The sequence below is a fragment of the Oryctolagus cuniculus genome, chromosome 2 (genome assembly GCF_051225735.1).
Source record: "Oryctolagus cuniculus isolate XC-2025 breed Fujian yellow rabbit chromosome 2, ASM5122573v1, whole genome shotgun sequence".
NCBI lineage: Eukaryota > Metazoa > Chordata > Mammalia > Lagomorpha > Leporidae > Oryctolagus > Oryctolagus cuniculus.
In genome coordinates this window covers 163339219-163364668 of record NC_142868.1, presented here as the reverse complement: position 1 = coordinate 163364668, position 25450 = coordinate 163339219, and the positions used below count along the sequence as shown (strand labels likewise).

General features: G+C 39.4%; 1 protein-coding gene and 1 pseudogene across 8 annotated transcripts in view; one reads left to right on the top strand and one right to left on the bottom strand.

Annotated features, from left to right (window-relative positions):
* Positions 1-25450, top strand: part of CAMKMT (calmodulin-lysine N-methyltransferase) — a 464573-nt gene that overhangs the window by 197339 nt on the left and 241784 nt on the right. The gene's annotated exons all lie outside the window — the stretch shown is intronic.
* LOC138848635 (protein lin-28 homolog A pseudogene) lies at positions 14822-15522 on the bottom strand (annotated as a pseudogene).

The following is a 25450-nucleotide window of genomic DNA, read 5'->3' as shown; positions in this document are numbered from 1 at the left end:
AAAAATTAATTCAAGTGCAATTTTGAAGACTACAATTATTTATATCTTAGTTTTTTTAAAAAAATCTATCTGAAATGAAGAGGGAGCAAGAGAGAAAGAGATCTTCCATCTACTGATTCACTTTCCAAATGTCCCCATTAGCCAGGCCTGGGCCAGGTTGAAGCCAGGATCCAGGAACTCAGTCCAAATCTCCCTGGACTTTTTTCCTAGATTTTAGCCCTTGACTGGGTCCTTCACATCAAATCTGTACCAAGTTGACCTTTTTCATGAGACTTCCTTCAACAGTCTATTTAATAACACTGCCACCCACCCTCCAGCCTCCTCACTCTGCCACCCCCAATGCCCTGGCCTTGCTTATTAAATTTTAAAATTTTTAACACATAAAATTGTAGATTTGTGGGGTACTATGTGATGTTTTGATACAAGTTTACATGTGTAACATCCAATCTGTTGAACATATCTATCTGTTCAAACATTTCACATTTCTTGATGGTGAAAACATTCAAAATCCTTTTTGGTGGGGGGTAGCTTTTTTTTTTAGAGCAAATTTATAATACATTATCTATTGTCACCCTACTGTGTAATAGAACACCAAAACTTTTACTGCTATCTAGCTATAACTTAATATCCATTTATCACCACACACACACACACACACACACACACACCATTATACTGTAAATTCTATGAAATGCACTTGTTTAAGGTTCCACATATGGGTAAAGTCATTCAGTACTTGGCTTTCTGTGCTTGGCTTTTAACATACTGACCTCCAGTTCCTTCCATGTTGTTGCAAATGACAAGATTTCTTTTTTCATGGCTGAGTAGTATTCCACTGCACATAAGCCTTGCCCTTCTTTTCCTTGTTTTCATAGCATTCATCTTCTAATATTACTACATAATTTGCTTCCTGAGGCTGTGCCTCTTGTAATTTCATACTTTAGAAGACTAAGATGAGATTGAAAATATTCTGAGAACCTCCTCTGCTTATGTGCTGATGGAGAGCCCAGCGAGCGCCCAGTGTTGTTCCCACTGAGTCCTACTTAGCCATGGCAGTTGTGGTTACTGCTCTGGTTCCCAAATTGCTCAGCCTCCAGGATGCCACTGCCTTGCAGGACAAAAATCATATCCTGCTTGACTCTTTCTGTGTAATTTTGGACATAAACAAAATTTCTTACAATTAAAAAACTTTTTTTCTTCTTTGGAGAAGCAAAAGTATAGTAGTTAAAAACATGGCATAAAGTTACCAGCTCCTCCATTTGCCAACATTTTGACTTTGGACAAATAGCTTCACCTTTCTGTGTCTAATTTTCTTTATAAACTAAGGCTAATAAATCAGAGGTTTGCTGTAGAGATGAAATAAGAAAGCATACATAAAGCACTTAGCATGGCACCTGGCATGTGGCAAGCATTCAATGAGTGGCAGCTGTTATTATTATTATTGAGCTTTCATGGATGCATTTTAAGCGTGGTACAAAATTGTGCTTTCATTTATCTCATTTTGACAGTATTCCTCTTCTTCTGACCTACATGTGCCTAAATTTTAAAGAACAGTTTTCCTACCCTTTCATTATTGCTAGTCTTTTTAAGAGTTCCCTACCTTTTTGTTCTGTCTCAGTTCCTGGGATGTGATGTGTCTGAACTACAATAAGAGAAAGCTAGCAGTTTCTCTATATTGAAATACCAACTAGTAAAAGACAACATAAAATATATATATACCTAAATCTGTATCCATGTAAGATTTTGAAAGATGCAATGTGTAAGCCAACTTAAAATGGGCTTCCTTATGCTTAGGCAAAATTACATTTTATTTGGTTTGTGCTTTTCATTGCTTTTTCTTAGGAAATATGCAAGCAAACTTCCTTTCCCAAAGCAAACAAAATATTCCTAGAATCTCCTGAGGTACTTGGAATGATGTGGTATGAGCATGCTTCAAAAAATTAATGAAAAAGATGGAATTAAATATTAAGTTTATTTTGGTTCCAAAATTAAATTCATGTTTTCATAGTATACATTTTCAATGAAATTTTGAGGATTCCTTATACACATGGATTTCTAAATTTTTGCACCAAAATAACCTTATCTTTTAATTCCATTTTTCTGTAAACATCTTAAAATACCCTCATATATACTATCTCCCACATATATGTAGGGAACCATTTCAGAGGAGGGGTAAAGTTGATTTAATTATAATTACATTTGATGTTAGTATTATTCACAAGAAGTAAGGTATTTTCATGGAATTTGAAAGCTTTTTGATGAGAGCTTTGATTATTTGCTATGTGCATTTATTTTCATGGCTGATGCTGGCCCTTGATCATAATTTCTAAGCCCTGGAGAGGGAGAAATGGCCTCAGACAGCTCTTTGTATGGCCCACCACAGATAGCTGGCTCACTCCTCTCCAGGTCCCTGCCTGCCTCCACTGCCCTTGTTCTTCACACAGTTAGATGGAAGACACAGGGGAGGGGGACTGGAGTATATGTTTGTGATGAGTACATAGTAGTCAATCAGTAATTGCTATTGAATTAATGAATCAACACATGAATATAGAGCATTTCCAGTTCATTATGATTGCTGGAAAGATCAGAGCTAAGTTGATAATTCAGTTGTACCTACTAGGATAGTTGGCTGATATATCTTGTTTTTCTTACTCGTTTTAAAATTTGATTATTTCACTTTAATACCATAATCCCCCCTTTAATTGGATCATGAAACTAAGCAAGACTGGTGTCAAGTTGTTGATGCACAGGCAGAGAGAACGCCTATGGGCCGGTTCCAGAACTCCCTTCCTCTAACTGTGGCCCAGTTCCTGCTCTTCTCTCCCTTCTTGGGCAGGTAGACTTTTCCCCCAAATTTCCAGACAGGAGAGGAAAGGTTAATAAAATCCCTTAGCACTTAGAGAAATCAGAGTGTACATGTTTACATATAGACCAGCAGGAAAACACCACAAAGCAAGGAGAAGATGCTGAATTTGTTGTCCAGGACTAGGGCCAACATCCAAGAAGGACAAATGTGCTTAGGGAGTATGATGAGGTTTACTGAGTGTTTGTACCAGGCAATGTGCCCAGAATCTTCAGCCACACTTTGGTGACTGACTAGATAGTTTGATAAAGAGGCAAGTCAGATGAAATGAAGGATTTATTGGACAACCTGTCATGGATAGCCCCAAACATCCACTTAAAGCCAAGATGTTACATCTTTAGGAACTAAACAAGCCTGGTGCCACCTTGCTGTGAGAACCAGTGAGCAGTGGTTTAAGGTTGCTAGTCTGTGTCAGGTAGAAAGGCAAAAGAAGGAGTGCTATGCAGATTAATCGAGGTTGTCCAGTTCCCAAAGAATGGAGAGATGGTTAGAAAGGCAAATGCAAACAGTGATACTGTAAATGCCACAAGAACAGGAGTCTTTCCTGTCCTCTTCATTGATCTGATTCCAACTCCTAAACAAGGATCTGACACATGGTAGACAGGTAGTAAGTAGGTTTGAACGACCACATTAAAGAAGAAACATCTAGTGGATGAAGTACAAGGCCTATTGGATGCAATGATTATTGCCATAGCAATGATATTAATGCCTAGATTCCTTCCCGTATCCTTCCTGAGTATTTTAAGATAATTAAGTATAGATGAAAGGAATATGTTGGATAATCATAAGTCATAGATACGGTTGCTGTAAGTTATGGAAAGATATGAGGGACAGCTTAGTATATTCACAAGTGATGGAACTGTGAAGTGTGAGGCCTGCACAGCTTCTATGAAGTTCAATAATCAAACATGATGGATCAAAGATATGATTGAAAAATTGAGGAAATAATGGCACCAGTGGGTGAGTTAGTGCTTGGGAGGGACAACTGGTTTGGGAGGAAGGACAGTTATTTAGGTTTTAAAAATTCCAACTTGAAAAGGACATGTACACTGAAATGTGTAGTAGATAACGGGGAGGAACAGAGTGGAGTTTAGGTGTGAATGCAATCTATGGGTGCTTAGCTTTGTTTCTTTCTTTGTCCAACTCCTCTAAGAAAGCCATGAACTAGAAATACCAGACTTGGTCTGTGGCTTCTTGGGTTTTTAGGCCTTTTATCTATTTGTCACCTAAGAACATTAGAACATTGCCACAACAAAGGATGCTGCGAGAGCACAAAGCTCAGGCTTGTAAGGAGCCAGAGTCCCAGAGAAGCAATTTTCCTGGCAGTATTTTGTTCTTGAGAACTTTTGTTATTTCCATGGTTTACCAAGGAAACACATGCTCAAATCGAAACAGAAATGTTTTACTGCTTATGGTGAAGGATGCTGAATGGCTGATAGGTGAAAAAGAGAGCCTCACCTGAAACACCAGATGTTCCAGTCATCCTGCTCCAAGCCATGCAGGTTGACTGAAAATTTCTTTCACAGTTCTAGTTAGACTTATGCAGTAAATAAATTAAGTACCTTTCCCACTGGGAATTTTTTAGAAACACTTAATGAAGTAAATGCCACAGTATTAGGCCAGAGGGGAGCCGTGCTATTGAATTATTTTTAGCATGCATTTCTAGTTTAATTTTCATTGGTTTCTTTTGATCTGGGCTTGAATCTTAGCCAGATGGTGTGGTTCAGGGGACAGAGGACATGGGTGAGAGAGGTTTGGCTTCAGTGTTTAGTGGATATAACCAAGGGGCTCTCCTTTTTCCCCAAAGGTTAGAAAATATAGTTTGATAGGATTGCCTCTCTAAATAGCAAAATAGCTTTATTTGGGTTAGCTAAAGAAATATATTATTCACTCATTACCCTTGAATGCTTAGGAAAATATTATATGTTTAATTTTAATTATATTGCCTTTTAAAAAACATTATGTACTATTTAAAGAAAATATACTTAACAACACTAAATTATTTTTACATATTATTTAATCTTTATAGTTAAGAAAACTTCTCATAATCTTGAAGGACCTTGAATCATTATTTTCAGAATTAAGTGATTATTATGTCATAAATATACATAGTATTTGTTAATCAGGCTTTTGATTAATAGAATTCCTTAAAAACTATAATCATTTTCTTTGAATAACTAATAGCAGTTGCTAAAGAGATCAAAAATATTTTTTTCAAATTTTTTTTAGGGAAGACAATGCAGAAAAACTCAAAGATATATTGTGTCTGGAAGGAAGTCTCTAGTTTTGTCCACTATACTTTTGCAGCAACTTAAGAATTCATGAAAAATAAAGATAGGTAATTTATAGCAATAATTTCCCAGTGTTGAATTGTCCAGTAGACTCTTGTAATTTTGCATAGGTGTACTTTCAGGAGTATAAAGAAAAAAAAATAAAACCAAATCTAGAAAGATTGTGTGTGTGTGTGTGTGTGTGCGCGCGCGCGCGCACGCGCAGAACTCTCTAATACCTCTGTCAGTATCTCAACAGGGAATGGTGTACCTCATTTTAACTTGCAGCCTATAGTGAGAACTGTCCAGCGTTTTTGCAATCTCCAGGGAATCAAAAAGTATTTTAAGATATAACAGGAACAAAGTAGAAAACGGCAGTATCCTAAGTTACAGGCCAAATGGATAACCCTAAGGAAAAGATTTTGACAGCCATAAATATTTCATCTCTCAAGGGCCTACTGCCGTTGTGTAAGAAGGGTTTAGTTAGAAAGATCATCAACAATTAGGTGACATCTCGATCACACCTATTACTGAGTTGAAATTTCACTGACATGAATAATAATGGGTCTTATTTGACATTTAACAGTTTAATTAATTTGTTTCCTAAAGTGAATGATGTTTTACACTGTGATTTTTCAATATGCTGTCTCCATATGCTTGGATTTTTTCTTTTTCTTTTTAAATTTTGCATTTAGGTTTCCTTTTAACTCAGCAGCTTATAGAGCCATCCTGGCTCTGGGGCCAGCTAGTGTTTTGTGGGACTTGGAGGGTGGGGATAGGGATAGGAAAATTGGGAAGTGCTGTAGCTCTTCCTCCACTATTCAGTTTTGGAGGAGAGACAATATAGGGATATGGAAAAGGAATAAGAAAACACATATTTTTAGAAAGTGCAGCAGTTTTTATTTTATTGTTAACCCCAAATATGAGCATTATCCCTCTGATCACTCCAGGTGTAGAGGGTCACCAAGAGCCATTGTGTGCAGTCACCTCTGATGTGTGGCATAAATGTTTGCAGTAGTGCAGCTGACTTTATTGGTTTCTGTATACCTTCAATATATGTTGTAAATTAATGTGATGTCTGCAGTGCTATTTTTGAAAATAAAACACATAATGTTTACTAAAGGTCACTTCTCAAACAGCTGCTGTGAAAGTAGGAGGAATAATCCAATGCGACAATAGAACCTCTGAATCACTATGTATTCTTGGAAACTGAAATAGACTTTTGAAAAATTAGTCAACCCAATTAAATTATTTACTCTAATTGCCCCTATACAAACCTCAAAATCCTCTACCTTAAACTACTCCCTTTTGCAAAGAGTTTATAAAAAAGCAAAGATTTGTGGAGAAGCTGCTTTTCTCCCACTCAAACTTGTAGACCTTAAAGGTAGATGATACTTTGTATTCTCCAGGGTGCAAGTGTCCTTACCTGTCTGATTATGATGTATATTTCTGGTGGATGGAGCTTAGCTAGGTAGACGTGCCCAGATGAAATCAAGTGAAGTGAGAGCCTGTTCGTGACAAATGTGTGTGGGAAGAATGTCTTAGAACATGTCATACTGAAGAGACAATTCTGACATGCTGAAGGTTGAATACTGGAAGGGGAAAATAGGTTCCAGCTTTGGGGTAAAGGCAGTCTGGTATTCACTTGCTGTGTGATACTTCTTTCCTTGTTATCTGTTCTTCTTTGATAATGGTGTCTAAAAAGTAAAACAGGTGCCACTATTTTACTTAGCATTTTGAGGCCAAAAGTAATAAAAGTGATATGGTGCTGAATTTTAACTATTACACCTCTAGGATGGATAAACTTCTACTATCACAAAGTACCCTGAGATGTTTCAGATAATAGAGTGCTAGCAAAGTTGAAATTGCTGTTATTGTGTATCTCAGACTTGTTACAGCAGTTCCAGATGCATGGTGAAATAGATTGCTTCTTTCTACTGATGGAAATTGAACTCCCCCCTCCCCCCTGTGCATGTGTTTATAAATAAGCTGGGTCATAAACTTTCCTTTCAGGATGCATTTTGAAGTAGAGATGTGTGTTTGCAGAGAATATCATATGTATTGCTGAAATATTTCTTTTTCCAAAGCAGTTTCCCTGCTCCTGATTTTGAAATTATATAATTTTCATCATGATTTTCTCCTCCTCTGAACTAAAAGGCCATCCAATAAATTAAAAATATTTTATATTTATTTTATTAAGTGTTTCATCTCTGCTTAGTACATGCATAGCAAAGGGTTAAGAGTAATAATTTTATACAGATAATTAAACATAAGCCTTGATGACTTCCTTCTGTCATAAATACTTCAGGAATGAAAGAGCTGAAGCAACATGGTGTGTCTTTAAAAACGTTATAACCAGGGGCAGACATTTAGCTTAGTGGTTAAGATGCCTGTGTTCCATATCAGGGTACCTGGATTTGAAACCTCATTCCAGCTCCTGCATCCAGCTTCCTGTTGATGAAGACCTGGGAGGCAGTTGTGATGGCTAAGGAATTGGGTTCCTGATACCCACCCACATGAGAGAACTGGATTGAGTTCCTGACTCCCTGTTTCGGCCAGACACAGTTCTGGCTGTTGCTGGTAATTTGAGGAGTGAACCAGGAGATGGAAGCTCTCTGTCTCTCTCACTCTCTCTTTTTCTTTTGCCCTCGCCCTCATCCTCGCCCTCATCCTCGCCCTTGATCTCTCCCTCTCCCTCTCCATCTTTTTTCTTCTCTTCTTCTCAAATAGAATACAACCAAATTGACATTAGGCATAGTATATATACATTATTAGTTGCTTTCACTATGAGCCAGGCGTTGTGTATAGAATTCAACAAGCATTATATCATTTGGTTCTAATAACCCAGAGAAGTAGCTATATTGTCTTCCTTTTGTACGTGAGGAAACCAAGGCATTTTAATTGTTATACAGTACTTACATGCATCAACAGTCTACCATTAACTGGTTATGTCACCATGGGTAAGTCATTTAGGTTTTAATTTCTTTACCAATTAAGTGATGAACATAGTACCTGCTCCTCGTATTTCAAATGTAACAGGATACAATGGAAAGAGCACTTGACTTAGAGAATGTGGATTCAAAGACTTATTCCGTTAGTTATGAGCTTTGTGATCCTAAATCATACACTTAATCTCTCTAAATTTGTTTCTTAAATATGTATCATAGGAGTAATAATACCTGCATAACCTTCTTCCACAAGGTTTTCTTGACACCCAAATTGCTAGTGACATGATGTAGGTGAATGTTCTTTGAGGTAAACCATATGGGTCTGCACTTATTAAATTCTCCCCCCATAAGTACTGTTGAAAGCATTTTATACATTTTTATTTTGCACAGCAACCTCACTTGTTAGGAACCATTACTATTCCAATTTTATAAATGAAAATAGGGAGGTATGGAGAGATTAGGCAATTTACCCAAGATTACATAATTATGAGGTGGCAAAGACACTTGATGTGAATGTAGTGATCTATCTAGCAGCCCATGCTTTCAAACTTCCATAAAGATAGGTTTTCCTGAGTTGGGCATTTGGCCTAGTGGTTGGATGCCAATTAAGATACCTGTATCCCATATTACAACAGTAACTGGGTTTGGTGCCCAGCTTCAACTCCTGCCTCCTGCTTCCTGCTCATGCAGAAGCTAGGAGGCAGCAGTAATTGCTCTGGTAGTTGGGTTCCTGCCACCCATGTGAGGGACTTAGATTGAGTTCCTGGCTCCTGAATGTGGCCTGGCCCAACCCCAACTACTGGGGGCATTTGGCAAATGAACCAGAGGATGGGAGGTCTATCTATCTGTCTGTCTCTCAATAATTTTTTAAATAGTTTGTCTAGGAATAGCTCTCGTAATGATAGTGTCTGAAAGAATGTGGAACAGCTCTTTTTAAAGGAAGAAGAGGGTGCCCAGGAAAGAAGCAGAAGGATGAAAAGCCAAAGCCAATGATTGCCAGGATATGGTTCCTTTCAGCTGGTCTCTGTCAGTGATCCTTAGTGGTCTGTGGATGGGGTGGGGAGGATTCATGGGGCTGAGGTTTGACCGAGATTCCATAGCTCTTTCCTACATTCTGCAGGAGTTTGATCTGCTACCTCTGGAAGGTCACCATTGTTGAGAGCACTTGGGAAATCATTTATAGTTCTCTCAGATAAAACATACCCATGAGGCTTCCTTGGTCCACAAAAGTGTCTTTCCATCATCACAGCAACTTCAAGTCCAGGTTCAATGCACGTGTGATTCCTCAACTATGGGATTCCTTGAGTATGATTTCTCTTGATTTGAAGAACTGAGAGCCAAAAAGAGATGTTATCTGCCCCCTACCCTTAGTGGTAGAAAAGGAATTGCATAACTGCTAAGGATACTTGTACTAAAAAAGCAGAAAGCAGGTGGAACAGAAGGCACACAGCAATCCTTCATCTACAGCAATTTAGCCTGGCACAAGTTGCTGGTTCCAGAGCAAGATGCAGCATTCCTTCCCCCTGGGAGTCGTCCTTTGTGGCTGAAGGCACTGCCCTGTGGGGTTCTTGGTTCCATTCTCTGCATTGTCCTTTCATTTCTGTTAGAAATTCTCCATGTTCACAGGCTTGTCATCTTCTTCCTCTTTGTATAAAGTTAGGGGTCCAAAGCCCGGTTTTCATTTTAAAAAATATGGCAAAATACTCATAACATAAAATTTACTGTCTTAACCACTTTAAGTATACAGTTCATAGTGTTAGAAACATGTGTGCCATTTTGAAACTTTTCATTTTAAATTCTATCTGTGCCTTTCAGTTACAATTCCCTTTAAACCTTTGTGGAGTTATTGTGTATGTTATCATCTTTTTCCTTAGACAAAAGCCACACTCACTAATAAGCCCTTCTCTCCCTTGGGCTCACTATGAGGCTTCTGTGGACAACACCCTTAAGATATTTGGAAGCCCTAATGTTTATCAGAGAAGGGTTCTGGGCATGGCCTTAATATCTTTCCTTTTGTTTTTCCAAAAGAATTTATGATGCATCACCTTAAACCCCTTGGTTATACTCCAAGAAGCTTTTACTCTGAGATGCTGTCTTGACAACACCATGGATTTGAGCTTTACCTTGAAGGAAATTCTTTTTTTTTTTTTTAAGTTTCCAAAAGTGGAAACATGGGGGACACTTTCTTTTTTTTTTAACTTTTATTTAATAAATATAAATTTCCAAAGTACAACTTTTGGATTATAGCAGCATTTTCCCCCCATAACCTTTCTCCTACCCACAACCCTCCCATCTCCCACTCCCTCTCCCATCCCATTCTCCATCAAGTTTCATTTTCAATTATTTTTATATACAGAAGTTATACTTAGTATTTATTAAGTAAAGATTTCAACAGTTTGCACCCACACAGACACACAAAGTATAAAGTACTATTTGAGTATTAGTTATGCCATTAATTCACATAGTACAACACATTAAGGACAGAGATCCTACATGAGGAGTAAGTGCACAGTGATTCCTGTTGTTGATTTAACAAGTTGACACTCTTGTTTATGGCGTCAGTAATCACCCTAGGCTCTTGTCATGAGTTGCCAAAGCTATGGAAGCCTCTTGAGTTCACCAACTCCGATCTTATTTAGACAAGGCCATAGTTAAAGTAGAAGTTCTCTCCTCCCTTCAGAGAAAAGTACCTTCTTCTTTGATGGCCCATTCTTTCCGCTGGGGTCTCACTCACAGAGATCTTTCATTTAGGTCATTTTTTTTTTTTTGCCCCAGTGTCTTTGCTTTCCATGCCTGAAATACTCTCATGGGCTTTTTAGCCAGAACCCAATGCCTTAAGGGCTGATTCTGAGGCCAGAGTGCTGTTTAGGACATCTGCCATTCTATGAGTCTGCTATGTATCCTGCTTCCCATGTTGGATCGTTCTCTCCTTTTTAATTCTATCAATATTAGCAGACACTTGTCTTGTTTATGTGCTCCCTTTGACACTTAAACCTATCATTATGATCAATTATGAACTGAAATTGATCACTTGGACTAGTGAGATGGCATTGGTACATGCTACCTTGATGGGATTGAATTGGAATCCCCTGGCATGTTTCTAACTCTACCATTAGGAGTATGTCCGAGTGAACATGTCCCAAATTGTACATCTCTTCCCTCTCTTATTCCCACTCTTATATTTAACAGGGATCACTTTTCAGTTAAATTTAAATGCCTAAGATAATTGTGTGTTAATTAAAGAGTTCAACCAATGGTATTAATTAGAACAAAAAATACTAAAAGGAATAAAATAGTAAATTGTTCCTTAGTATTTTCCATAAATTTCTCTTGAAAACTAAATAGTTCATTCTACAGTTCATCTTTCTCTTCTCTAATTTTGTCATAGGCAGCAAAAAGAAGCAAAGTAACAGTTCTGGTTGTTAAATTGCACACAACATATAAGTGTATTTCTTATTTTCCATCCCACCACAGGCAACAGTTCTATAGCCACAGCACAAGTATCTTCTTTCTTCTAGCTTCTAGTAACATCTTTGCAACATTCTTCATTTAATGCCTCAGTGGTAGCACCTCCAAAGACCTGTTCTAAAATCAATGTCATGTATTTTAGGTTTTGTTAATAACTTCCAGTAATGAAATTTGTTCTGGTTACATTGCTACATTTGAAAAAACCCATTAAAATATTAGTGGTATAGAACTATGTATAAGCCAGCTTTTCATTGCTACAACAAAATACCTGAGAGAAGCTAACTCTATAAAGAGAAAAGGTTTACTTGGGCCATGGTTCTGGAGGTTCACAGTCCAAGATCAGACATTGGTTCAGCATCTGGGGATGATGCCCCTGCAGGCAGAGTCCTAAAGTGGCACAGGGCATCATATGACAGGACTCAGAGAATCTCTGTGCTTAGAAAGCCACCATGATTTGGTCACACACATAACAACAGCCTTGTCCAATATATTAACTTCCCAAAGATTCTACCTCCAAACACCATAATTGGACTAAGTTTCCATCCTCTGAGTACCATTGGGCAACAAATCGTTAATATATTGGTATTCAGGAGTTTCAAGATGTTATTTTATTAAGGGTGAAGCCATTTTTATCTAAGGTGGTTTATTATTATTGCTTTCATTTTTTTTTTCCAGTACCAATAAGTCTTGATTTATTCATTGTATTTCCCCAGGGAAAGGAGAAGGGATGGGGAGAGTCAGCATATGTGTTACAAAGCAATTAGAAAATGGGAAAGGAGGAACCCAGTACAGCAAAAATCAACCTTCAAATACACACTCCCCAGTGATGGGGTCACCAAACCCAAGGGGGCTTATTCTCCTGCAGTTCAGGAATGGGGGGGGGGTCAGCCAAAGAACAGACGCAAGCTTTCCTACCCTCCCTCCCTCCCGCCCATAAATTCAAGATTTCACATAAAGCTTTGGTTTCTAGCAGTAAACATGGAGTTACATTCGTCCGTCTCCTATCAAACAATCTTATGGCCACTTTGACATAAGTTTCTTGCACCTGCATAAAAGTTCCTGAGTGACTTGGATGTACATTCATAGTCCCCTTCTTGATCTCCAAACCCCTTTTCTACACAGAAGGTGCCCAATAGCTTCTCTTCTTTCGGATAAATTGAGGTCTGACCCATCCAAATGCATCAGTGTCTTAAGTCTTTGGCATGAGTCCCATCAGGAAATGGTCTTGACTCAGGAGGTTGGGAACAAGGGGCGGAGCTTCCTATTTTGTTCAGGATTTTTGCATGAATCCTTTAGATGTGTGGAGACACCCAGGATTCAGTGTTTAAGTGTGGGTGGGGGAATGGAGAAGAGGGTAGGTTAGGATTCAAATTTTAAGGACAGAGATCCAGAATAGGATAGGGGAAGGGGAACACCAAAGACAGCTTAAGATCCCCGCTTCAAGAAGAGAGCCTCCCGTGTTTCAGATCCTTCTGCCTGGTGCAGAACCTTCTGTCAAAGATGCTTTGGCTATTTTTCTCTCAATACAAAAAGAAGTTTGTAAACAATAAAACCCCAAAAGAACATGGAGAAAGACCAACACATTATATTTACACAAACTAGGCCACCTAGCAATCACCAACTCAGAGACGCAGTGAAGTCCTACAAAGCCCAGACAATACAATAACTGAAGGGGGGCAGCATTTGGGGGAGACAGGAACCCAGGACCAGACACACATCATCCAATGCGTTCTATTGCATTTGTCCCGTTTCAACACAGTGAGGTAGGTTGCGGTGATCTCTCAGCATGTACATGAAACCCCCTTCTCCTTTAGTTACCGTGACACAGTCTTCACTACAGTCACAGGGCAGGACACTGGCTCCGGACACCACCACCGAGGCCCTCACTTATGGGTCTCCCTGGAAGCCAAGAATTTGGGAAGGTTAAGGATTTTTTAGTCCTTGCTTCATGTTCACCCCTGGACAGCACAGGATGGGTACAGGGGTATTGGTCTTCAACTCATCCTTACCAGCTCCCATTTTTCACACACACATGTGTGCACACAAACACACACACCCTGTTGTGCATAGTGGGCCTCGCCTAAATCTGGTTGGTGAAGGATGGCTCTGTTAAGTGAAGCAAAAGACCTGTGTCCTAGGATCAGGCAACCTTGACCATGGCTTCCTCTCTTGGCCTTTCAGCTGGCATGGCCTGACTTCTCTGCATTTTCCTGTCCAGACTAATTTTCAATCTTCCGGGAGGAGGAGCTCAATCATGGGACAACCCCATTAACACTTCATCTCCCTGAAACATTTTCAAGGTGGAGGGGGTTTCAAGAGGACACTGTGGCAAAAAAGCCAGCTCCAGTTGGCAAAATGAGGTAGTTCAATAGGCTGTGCACTCCAAATAGTTGCTCTCCATGGTGATAAAAACAACAAAAAGCCTTCCTGCTGTGCAGACCTGGAGCTGCTGCGGACTTATCCCTGAGATTGCTCATGTACCTGAGAACACAGTGCAGGAATGAGGGCCTTTGATTAAAATATACAAAAATACAAACCCAGACTATTTATATTAAAAAAAAAAAGTTCAAATGCACAAGATACGTCGTTCGCACATAGTTAGTGCAGTTGGCATCCTGGAGAAAGTGGGACCCAAGGTGCAGTTATCCAAGGGAGCAAATAAATAAATCGCATTGGCCCAGAATGGGGTCAGGAGTGAGCTCAGGAGCAGCGGGTCTGTGACTGTTCCCCTAGCCACCCTTTTTGCCGATCGTCACAACCCACTGCTTGGGACAGTTCCCAGCACCCTGTCCCAGGATCGAGTTATGAGGAAACAAGATGTGGAAAACCCTGCCTTACTCCCGAGAGTCCCTCCCACAGGACGTAGTGGTTTGGGGGTTGGGTCCAGGAATCTGGTCCCACAACCAGTCTTCTCACCCTGGCTAGGGAAGTATTATTCCATATCCTTCCTTCAAAGGAAAACTTCCCCCATCCAGGTGACTTTGCAAAGCTAGATTTGGCACGCGGGGCCTCAGATAAAGCATGCAGGCTACAGGGTGATACCCCCCCAAACCCCTTAATTGCATTTGGATATAGCATGGTTGGAATTCCCTGCCTCACTCCTTCCTCCCGGCATGAGGGAAAAAGGGGTGATGCTGTGAACCCCAGCCTGGGATACGTGGCAATGCCAGCTCCCCCCAACCCACCCTGTCCCCACTTTCTCCACTCTGCAGTTGATGCCTGCTCCTTGAAACTTCCTGATAGCCAAAAAACCAGCCCCCACCCCCTGTGGCTCAATTCTGGGCCTCCGGGAGCATGGCAGGGCTGTGGATCTCCTCTTCATCGTCCCGGAAGTAGGCTGGCTTTCCCTGGGCGCTGGGGGCCTGCTGGGCCTTCAGGGGGCACGAGGCCACCATATGGCTGATGCTCTGGCAGAAGTGGCACTTCTTGGGTTGGGGTGGCAGCTTGCACTCCTTGGCATGATGGTCTAGACCTCCACAGTTGTAGCACCTGTCTCCTTTAGATCTGCGCTTTTGCATGCTCTTCCCCTTTGGCCGCCTCTCATTGCCAATACAGAACACCCCACCAGGCCGGGTGACACGGATGGATTCCAGGCCTTTGGCGGACTTCTTGAAGGTGAATTCCACTGCTTCACCCTCCTTCAGGCTCCGGAAGCCCTCCATGTGCAGCTTACTCTGGTGCACAAAGACGTCCACCGGGGGGTCGAGCTCGACCCCGGCGCGGCGCGGGCGGTCATGGACAGGAAGCCGAACCCCATGCGCAAGTTGAACCACTTACAGATGCCGGCCCCGTGCAGCAGCTGCGGCTCATCCGCCGCCCGGGCCGCGTCCTCCGGCGCCTCCTCGGGCGCCTTCTCCGCCGCCTTGGTGCAGCCACCTGCAAACTGCTGGTTGGACACGGAGCCCATGGTCGTCGGCAGAGCCCGCGGCCCCGGGCCCCTAGTCGGGCGGCTGCTGGCCCCAGAGAAGTCCGGAGGCCTATTGCTTTCATTTTTGCTAATGGTCTTCCCCTTATTTTCTCTTTTCCTCCTTCCCAATTCTCTTCCTCCTCTCTTTCTCCTTTTTCTCTTTCTCTCTTTCTCCTCCTCTCTTCCTCTCTCTTTCTCTTGTTCTTCTTCATCATCAAGCAGAGCACATTGGATTTCTCTTGGTATCTGTTAGCACTTTGTTGTTATTTTGATTGTGGTTAGTTCTAATGACATTATCTCAAGCTGAAAAATCTAAAAACAGGGCAAGGATTCAATAGAGAAAATCAATAGAATAAAAAGTTAGAGAATATTTTCATCTTATGAATTTGTTATTTTACTTCCCAGAGAGAGGAAGTATAAGAAGCCATTTGGAATCCCCAGTTACCCAATGGTAGCCAGTATGTAGTATTCAGGTACAAATGAGAGAAGGAAATTGCTAACCTCACATGCATCTTGCTGTCAGTAGAGATCACTTAAAACATGAAAGGAAATGAGGGAGGTGTATTAGTCAAAATAATCTGTAAGTTTTCCATGAGTATAAAAAGCATGAGTCTATGGTGTACCTTTCTGGAGCTCTTTACTGAGTTAGTTGTCAGTTATGCATGCTCTTACTTAAAGAAATATGATGATATACATAGTCAAAAGCATTGTTTTAGATTCTATGAGTGTTGTGCTTTGCTTACATTGTACTATTTGAGCTCATACCAATTAGTAAAGTAATAAATAAACTAGAACCTATCTGGGTAGCATCTTTAGAGCGGGTAAATCAGCAATCAGCTTAATATTGAAAACTTTGAATACATAATTCAGTCAGTAGACAATATCTGTTTCAAAAAACAGGGACACTTTGGAAATGAAGTAGAAGAGTTAAGATGTCTCTAGTGAAATTAAGCAGGGATTTTAAAACTTTTGTTAATTTTTTTTTCTTTAGTAATTCATATAATTTGTCTCAGATTTACTCACAAATACTCACAGATTCCATGATGATTGAAGATGTCAGTGCAAACTTCTCGAGACTTTTTTGCCAGGTACTCTCATTAGCACCCGTTATGTACCTTCACGTTGTATGAACTTCATGGAGATATTGTCCACTCTGGCGTTAGATTGGAAGCTCCACAGGAACATGAAGTCTATCCTGTTTACTTCCCTGTCCTCAACATCTGTGCATATTTGGTGAACAAATGACCTGTAAACTAAGGTTTGAGAATTCTGTCCTTTACCTAATCATTGACACCCTGTGGTACTGAAGGATTCATTAATTTTGTAGTTGGCCATGCCTTACTTTATGCTACAGAAATATTTTTATATAGCCTCTGTTAAGCTTTATTTCCTTCTTTTGGAGTTATTTGCTGACTGATTTGTTTGTGACAATGCTTGGAGATTTCTGATGGTGTGACCAGTGTTTTTCAGTAACCAGGCCTGGCACAAGACTTGGAATCCAGCAAATGTTTGGGGAATGGTTAAATGAATGAATGATTTTTTTTTCTCTGCTTTTGTTTAAAACAATAGATGTTGTACCTCTAATATCTTTTCTTTTAACTTTAAGTAATTCAAGATCTTCCATATGAGTGCAAAGTATCATAATAAAGATCAATTTAACTTGTATTATTATATTATTATTATTTTCTTTAAATATTCATTTAAAACCTTTTTTATAAGAAAATGAGTGAGATTAAGATTCTCACCACATATTGGTAATTATAGTGGTAGTAATAAAAATATTAGACATACAAATGTCTAATGTTTATTATATAAAAATACATTAAATTAGATTATTTTAAAATGGTCTTTATTTAGCTTTTTGATGACAGAAATCTAACTACAACTATTATTAAACTGTCCTAATAAATATTAGAAACATTACCATCTCTTAAAATATTATAATATTACTACATATATTTATAGAATAAATTATAATTATTTCCATTTTTGACTGTGGGATGCTTTATGCCAATGTAATGCAATCCTTATCATAAAATATTAGGTAGATATTATTGTACTTATTTTACAGGTGTGAAGCTGAGGCTGAGAGAGAATGCTTTGCCTGTGGTCAATACCTAAAAAATAGTAGAGTTAGAGTCCAAGCGTGGATCCTACACTAAAATCTGTTGTCTTAAGCAGTGTGTTCCTTTACTCAGATTTAAATTTTTTTTCACATATTTGTTTATTTTATTTGAAAGGGAGAGAGAGAGAGAGAGAGAGAGAGATTGATCTCCCATTTGCTGGTCTACTTCCCAAATACCTGCAACAACTGAAGACAGGCCAGCTCAAAGCCAAAAGCTAAGAACGCAACCTGGGTTTCCCATGTGGATGGCAGGGATTCACCTGCTTGCTGCCTCCCAGTGTGCACGTGAGCAGGAAGCTGGAATCAGGAGCAGAGCTGGGACTTGAACCCAGGCACTCTGATATGGCATGTGGGCTTCCCAAGTACTGTCATAACCACTAAGCCAAATGCCTGCCCCCTCTTGCCTAAGATTTAAAAATGAAATTTTATCCTCATAAATTGAATAGAAATCTAAATAATCATACAAAATGAATAGCTACTATGTCAAAAATGTATAACTGCTAAAGCATTTCACAGGCAATTTTTTTTTCTACATATTTTTAGAAAAGCTGTATTTGTTAAGGGTCTCCAGAGAAATAGAACCAATTGAGTATATACAGATATATAGAAAGTGGCTTACTATGAAGATTGGCTCATGCCATTACACAGGCTGAGAAGGCACACAACCTGCCATCTGCAAGCTGGGGGTCCAGGAAAACCTGTGGTGTGGGTATCATCCAGAACCTCAGGCCCAAGAACTAGGTGAATCCTAGATGAGTCTGAAGGTAAGAGTCAGGAGTGCAAATGTCCGTGAGCAGGCAAAGACAGATGTCCCAGCTCAAGCAGAGAAAGTAAATTCAGCCTTCTTCCATCTTCTAGTCTGTTCAAGCCCCTGCTAGATTGGTGAGGGCAGTCTGCCCACCCACAATGATGAGGCCAATCTTCTCACCTGTCTGCTGATTCCAATTCTTATCTCTTCTGGAAACACCTTCCCAAACACATCCAGAAATACTGTTTTGTCAGGAGCCTGGGCATCTCTTAACCTGATCAAGTTGACATATAAAATTAGCCACCACGAAAGCCCCCAAAACTTTTGCTAAAAAATAAGAGTTTTATTAAGGTATAATTCATATACCATACAATTCACTTCTTTAAAGTATATAATTCAGTGGTTTTTAGTATGTTCATAGGGTTGTGCAACCATTTTTAGAACAATTTTACAATTAACTTTAGAACATTTTCCTCAACCAAGAAGAAACCTCATACCCATTAGTAGTCACATTTCATACCAGTCCCTTGTCCCTAGGCAACCACCCCAAGTCTCTTTTAGCATTCTAAAATATTTTAAGATTATTTACACTCAGAGACAGTCACAGAGCTTTAAACAGCAGCAATCGTCTGCTTCTGTGTAGCATGCTCATGAGTGTTTTATAGTTCCTTTTTCCCTTTGTTAGAGCAGTCTCAGGTTCACAGCACAACTGAACACGAAGTACAGAACCGTTCCATGCTCCCATTCCCCCACACGTGCACAGCCTCTGCTCCGTCAGCACACCTCAGTGTTTGCTATGACTGAGGACCGTCGTAGACACATTATCCCCCAAAGACCATAGTCGACATTAGGGCTCACTCTTTGTGTTGTACCTTCTATGAGTTTGCATAAATGTGTAAATGACATGTATTCACTATTATAGTATCATACAGAATAGTTTCACTGTCCTGAAAGTCTTCTGCATTTTACCTATTTTTTCCCTTATTCTTTTTTTTTTTTTTTTTTGGATAGGCAGAGTGGACAGTGAGAGAGACAGAGAAAAAGGCCCTTATTGTTCTTTTAAAGACTGGAGAATTATAGAAATTCACAGTATTAAAGAGATTTAGAGATTATTTGTGTGACCAACCAGTTGGGAAGGATCTAGTAAGAATTCTCAGGGTGGGCATTTGGCATAGAAGTTAAGATGCCATTTGGGACGTCTGCATCCAATAATTCCGATACTGGAGTGCCTGGGTTCAATCCGCAGCTCTGCTCCTAATTACAGCTTCCTGCTAATGCACACTTGAGTCTCTCCCACCCATGTGAATTGAATTCTGTCATTCCAGTTTCAGACCTTTACCCAGAGGTCATTGCAGGCATTTGAGAAGTGAAACAATAGATGGAAGATCTCGCCCTCTCTCCCCACTCCTTGTAAATGAATTTAAAAAATTTTTAAAAGAATTAGTTTCTTCAGATGAATTTATGCCTTCCTGTCTACTGCCATAGATATAAGCATTTTATTGGCTTTTTTTTTGTAGTCCCCTCTCACCAAAAAAGGTCATTTTCTAATTTATAATGAACCAGACTACAAATTTTAGAGTTTAGCAAGAATATAGTATTTTCATATATGTAATACATTTTGAAATAGAAAATTTCAAAAATATGCAAATAGTAGAGAGCACAATTGAACCCCCATATAGCTACCCATATCTAATTATCAACATTTGGTCAATCTTTTTTCATCAATTCCTCTAGCCATTGCCTCTTGCCTCCTCTCCAGTTGAATTGTTTCACAGTAATTCATAGACTCCATATCATTTCATCTGTGTATCTATTACAGTGTGTATTTTTTTTTAAAAAAAGATTTATTTATTTATTTATTTGAGAGGTAGAGTTACAGACAGAAAGAGAAACAGAGAGAAGTCTTCCATCTGCTAGTTCACTCACTAACTGACCACAACAACCAGAGTTGGGTCAATATGAAGCCAGGAGCTTCTTCCCAGTTTCCCTCACGGGTGCGGGAGCCCAAGCACTTGGGCCATCTTCCACTGCTTTCCCAGGCCATAGCAGGTAATTGGATAGGAAGAAGAGCAACTGAGACAGGAACCATTGCCCATATGGGATGCCAGCACCGCAGGCAGAGGCTTAACCTACTATGCCACAGTGCTGGCCCCTACATTGTGAATCTTCGTAGACACATACTTTGAGAGAAAAAAATACATTAACACAACACCATTATCATGTCCTAAAAATTGCTAACAATTCCTTAATATGATCAAATATCTAATCCTTGTTCAAATTTCCCCAATGTCACGTAGCTTTTGTTGGTTACTGTCAGTTTGTTTGACTCACAGCCAAACAAAACCCAGGCATTACATTTGTTTCCTTTAATCTACAGTTTCCCTCCCTTGTGTTACCCTCTCTTTTGCTGCTGATTTATTGAAAAAAGTAGGTCATTCCCCCTGTTGTTTCTCATACTTAAGACTTGCTCATTTCTTCTCTGTGCTGTTGGCTAGTGCATTTTTCTCCTGTAAACTGGTAGTTATCTCAATAAGCTTAATCTGATTCTGGGTAATTTTTCTAGTAACAATGTTTCATCTGTGGTGTCCCGCATTTCCTTTTCAACCAGGTATCTGATTGTCACAGTATTGTGATATTTGTGGTCATTATTTCATTAGGAGTTTGCAAAATGGCAGTTATCTTTCTTCATTTATTAGCTGAAATGCTTCTATAAAGGGAAACTTTTCCTTATCAATAACCAGAGGTAAAGTTCCTATACAAAAGGCAGATTAAATACTCGCTTTATTTCCTTTTATCTACCAGTTTTCAGAAAAATGAATTGGTCTCCCAGCATGCTCAAAGGCGATCAACCAGCTTTTGTCTGGTTTGTTTATTGGGTTGTTTGTATCATTATGAACAGATTTTTAACCTATTTGATGTGTTTTATTAATCCATTATAGTTATTCAATTCACACTTAAACTTGAAAATGAACATAAAATTTAAAAATTGGATCAATTCACGGTGGCTATATTACAAATGGTTTCCCCATTGAATGTATTTACATAGGAAGCTTCCCTGTGTAGTTACGCATGATATTTCAGGGATATATCTACTACATAAAGTGGGCTCATCCTGCTCAGACTTGTTCATGCATGCATTTTTATACTTAAGTGAATGTGTTCTTATATATCTCTAAGACTGTATGATATCCTAAGGATTGATTCCATGTTCACCCTTAGAAAAGAAATCCTAATAAATCTTAAAAAAATAAATAAAACAAAGCAATTAAAGGGACTGGAGTTTTGGCACAGCAGATTAAGCTGTTGTCTACAACTCCCCCATCCTACAAGGGCACTGGTTGGAGTCCTTGCCTCTCATGCACCTGGGAAAGCAGTAGAAGATGGCCCAAGTGCTTCAGCTCCTACCACCCTGGTGGGAGACTTGGTTGGAGTTCCAGGCTCCTGGCTTCAGCCTGACCCAGTCACAGCTGTTGCAGCCACGTGGGCGGTAACTCAGCAGATGGAAGATCTGTCTCTCCCTCTCTATATAAAACTCTGCCTTTCAAATAAATAAATCTTAAAAAAAAAAGAAACCCCAAGTCACCTGCTTTAGGGTTGTTTGTCAGGTGACAACTATTTACCTTTGGGCTCCTTGGAGTAAGTTCTTCAGCTCTGACCACAGGAGGGGAGCTGGGCTAACCACTCTGTGATTTGTCAGGCTTACCTGCATTTTCATAGTATTCCTATCAAAGAAATTTGTCCTAAGTGTCAAATTGCTGATTTTTCCAGTGACTGAAAGGTTTCATAGGGACATCTGTTGTTATTTACATGTAGATGGAGAAAATTGCAATCTGTGAGTAATTTGAGAAATTTCAACAGTTTCAGCAATAGTGATCTAGAAATTGAATGGGTTTCAAATACAATATTCCAGTGCAGTGCTGCATATATAATATATGTGCAGCATATGCTGAGGTCTTTTTCAAAACATTTACATTAAACCTGTCAGGTATTTATGAATAGCAAAAATTAATTTCCCCTAGTTCTGTCATCAGTTAGAGAAATGGATTTTAGCATAGAAGACTGTCAGTATTTCCTGCATACCAGAACAGCTCACTTCAATGTCATAGTATTACACCAGGTGGCCTTCTAAGAGTCAGCTTAATGTGATTTCAAATGATAGGGTAGAGAATGTGAGGGAAATTAAAATAGTATCATACTTATGATTTAAAAGCAAGTTAATTACAAGGGCTTGTTAATAAACAAAGAAAAATTCAGAATGTATTATCTGTTATATAGCATATCAATAACAAGTGTGATGCTTTGAAAACAAAAAATCTACCACTATGTGTCTTTGAGATGACTTAAAAATATTTAATTAAATTGTTGACAAATGTGTTAGTCTACTAATGGTCTTATAGCATTTGAGAGAGTTTTTAGATATTCATTTTAGCTTGTAGGGCACTTCTAAAAGCATTGTTTAACCAAAAGATTAGCTATATTGTTGGCAATTTATCTAGAAAATCACTGATGATGTGTTTGATGTGAGTGATTCTAACAGCACTGTACTTTGTCAACATTCAGTCAATGCGTTTTCCCCCAACTGGGTTATTTTAAGGTTCTTAAAGGGACAAAGCACATGCATTATCACTATTGCTAGAACAAGACAATTCACTTGATGAACAATATAATATTTTTTGATGGTCATGGATGATATGCCTCCCCAATGCTCCTGTCCAATATATTTGGGAAAAGGAAAGAGAGAGTGTTTGATACATTTAAAGAAACTATTTAAATTCTGATTTGGGGACCAGCACTGTGGCATAGATTAAGCCTCCACCTGTAGCACCAGTTCATGTCCTGGCTGCTCCTCTTCCAATCCAGCTTTCTGATGATGGCCTTGGGAAGCAGCTGAAGATGGCCCAAGTGCTTGGGCCCCTGCACACATGGGAGACCTGGAAGAAACTTCTGGATCCTTGCTTTGGATTGGCCCAGCTCCAGCCACTGCGGCCATAAGGGGAGTGAACCAGCAAATGGAAGACCTCTTTCTGCCTCTCCTTCTCTCTTTCTGTTGGTTCACCCCACCAAGTGGCCGCTATGGCTGGCGCGTTGCGGCCAGCGCACTCGCTGATCCGAAGCCAGGAGCCAGGTGCTTCCTTCTGGTCTCCCATGTGGGTGCAGGGCCCAAACACTTGGGCCATCCTCCACTGCTATCCCAGGCCACAGCAGAGAGCTGGCCTGGAAGAGGAGCAACCGGGACAGAATCTGGCTCCCCAGCCGGGACTAGAACCCGGGGTGCTGGCGCCACAGGCAGAGGATTAGCCTAGTGAGCCGCGGCGCCGGCAGAAAACGTCTACTTTTTAAAATCTCTGACATTTCATAACATTTTCAAGTCTAGGTTCTTTGTAAAAATAACTTATCAATAGTATGGTAGCCTTACATAGCTTATGAAAATCTGATTTTCTAGTCACAAGACAAATAGGACAATCTTTCCTCTTTGGATTATATTGTTAGGAAGTTAACCTATCCTCTTCAAAATTATTCCAAAGAATTTTTTAAAGATTTATTTATTTACTTATTTAAAAGGCAGAATTAGAGGAGAGACAGAGGTCTTCCATCTCTGGTTCACTCCCCAAATGGGCACAATAGCAAAGACTGGGCCGGGCTGAAGACAGGAGCCAGAAGATTTCTTTAGGTCTCCCACATGGGTGCAGGGGCCCAAGGGCATAGAAATCCCCCACTGCTTTCCCAGGCACATTAGCAGAGAGCTGGATCAGAAGTAGAGCAGCCAGGACTCGTACCAGTGCCCAAATGGGATGCTGGCACTATAGATGGTGGCTTAACCAGCTGTGCCACAGCACCAGCCCCCCAAAGAATTTTAGTAGCTTTTGTTCTACTCTGTTTATTGGTTAGGAATTAAGTCCAATCCTTAATAAGTCTTCTTTTAAACATTTTTTGAGCATCAAATATATATATATTATATATAAACATATATAATATTTATAATCTATAAATATATGCATTTACAATATTTATAATATATAGCATATATAAATACATATATTGAGCATCATATATATATATATAGAGAGAGAGAGCGCTCCCATGTGAGTTACAGGTACCCAATTACTTGAGCCATCTCCTCTACAAGAATAAGAAGCTGGTTTCAGGAGTGGGAGCCAACTATCAAACTCATGTAACCCCTAGGTGGGGAGCAGGCACCTTAACTGGGATCTAATAGCCAGACCAATGCCAACCTCTCTCCATTTAAATAATGGGTCTAATACAACAGGGTTACATGGAGTTCAAAACCTAGAAATGGATGGCTGTATCTACACAATATTTTATGTGGTTTTCTGTTTAAAAATTTCTATATTTAATATATCATGAAATAATTTGAGACTGTATAACCCCAGCATAAACGCTTTCTCTCTAAAATCCAGCTGTTTTAAAGTTCTATAAATGTCTAAGCTGACAGCTCACAACTAACACTGATGCTCTGATGTGGATATAAGAAATTTCATTTGAATGAGAAAGACAGCTAACATTATATTTATAATTTTATCAGAGGCCATAGTATTATTAATCACAGGAGCTAGTACTTTGGTTCTAGTCTTATATCCCTTTTTTTAGTGGAAAGCAAAATAGCAGGGTTTATTAGGGTAGGGACATCCGTAATAGTCTTATATCCCTTTTCTCATACAGCTTTCCCACCTTATCATTATTGTTTATTAACATTATATATATATATATATTTCTGTTTTGTGTAAAATGGTAATATGGTGAATATCTTTGGTACAAATCAAAATCTATTTTATTTGGAATTTGTCTATGTCACAGCAATTTTGGTAAACATCTGAATTTTATAATATTACACTTGTATTTCCTCAGTTTACCTATAGGTTCCCTTTGGGAAAAATAAGCCAAATGTTTGGAGTATGTTTTAGAAGCAGATAATTTCTGTATTTTTGGTCTTATCACAATGTTAAAAAGTCATGTTGTAATTCTAAACCATTTTCTAGAGGAGTGTGAGCACTAGAATAGAAGGTATCATTTGATTATTGTTTGTAACCCCTGGCTATATTCCTGTGGAATAGTGGTCTTTCTGCTTTTTTTACTTATTGAATACTATGTTTAGTGGAGTA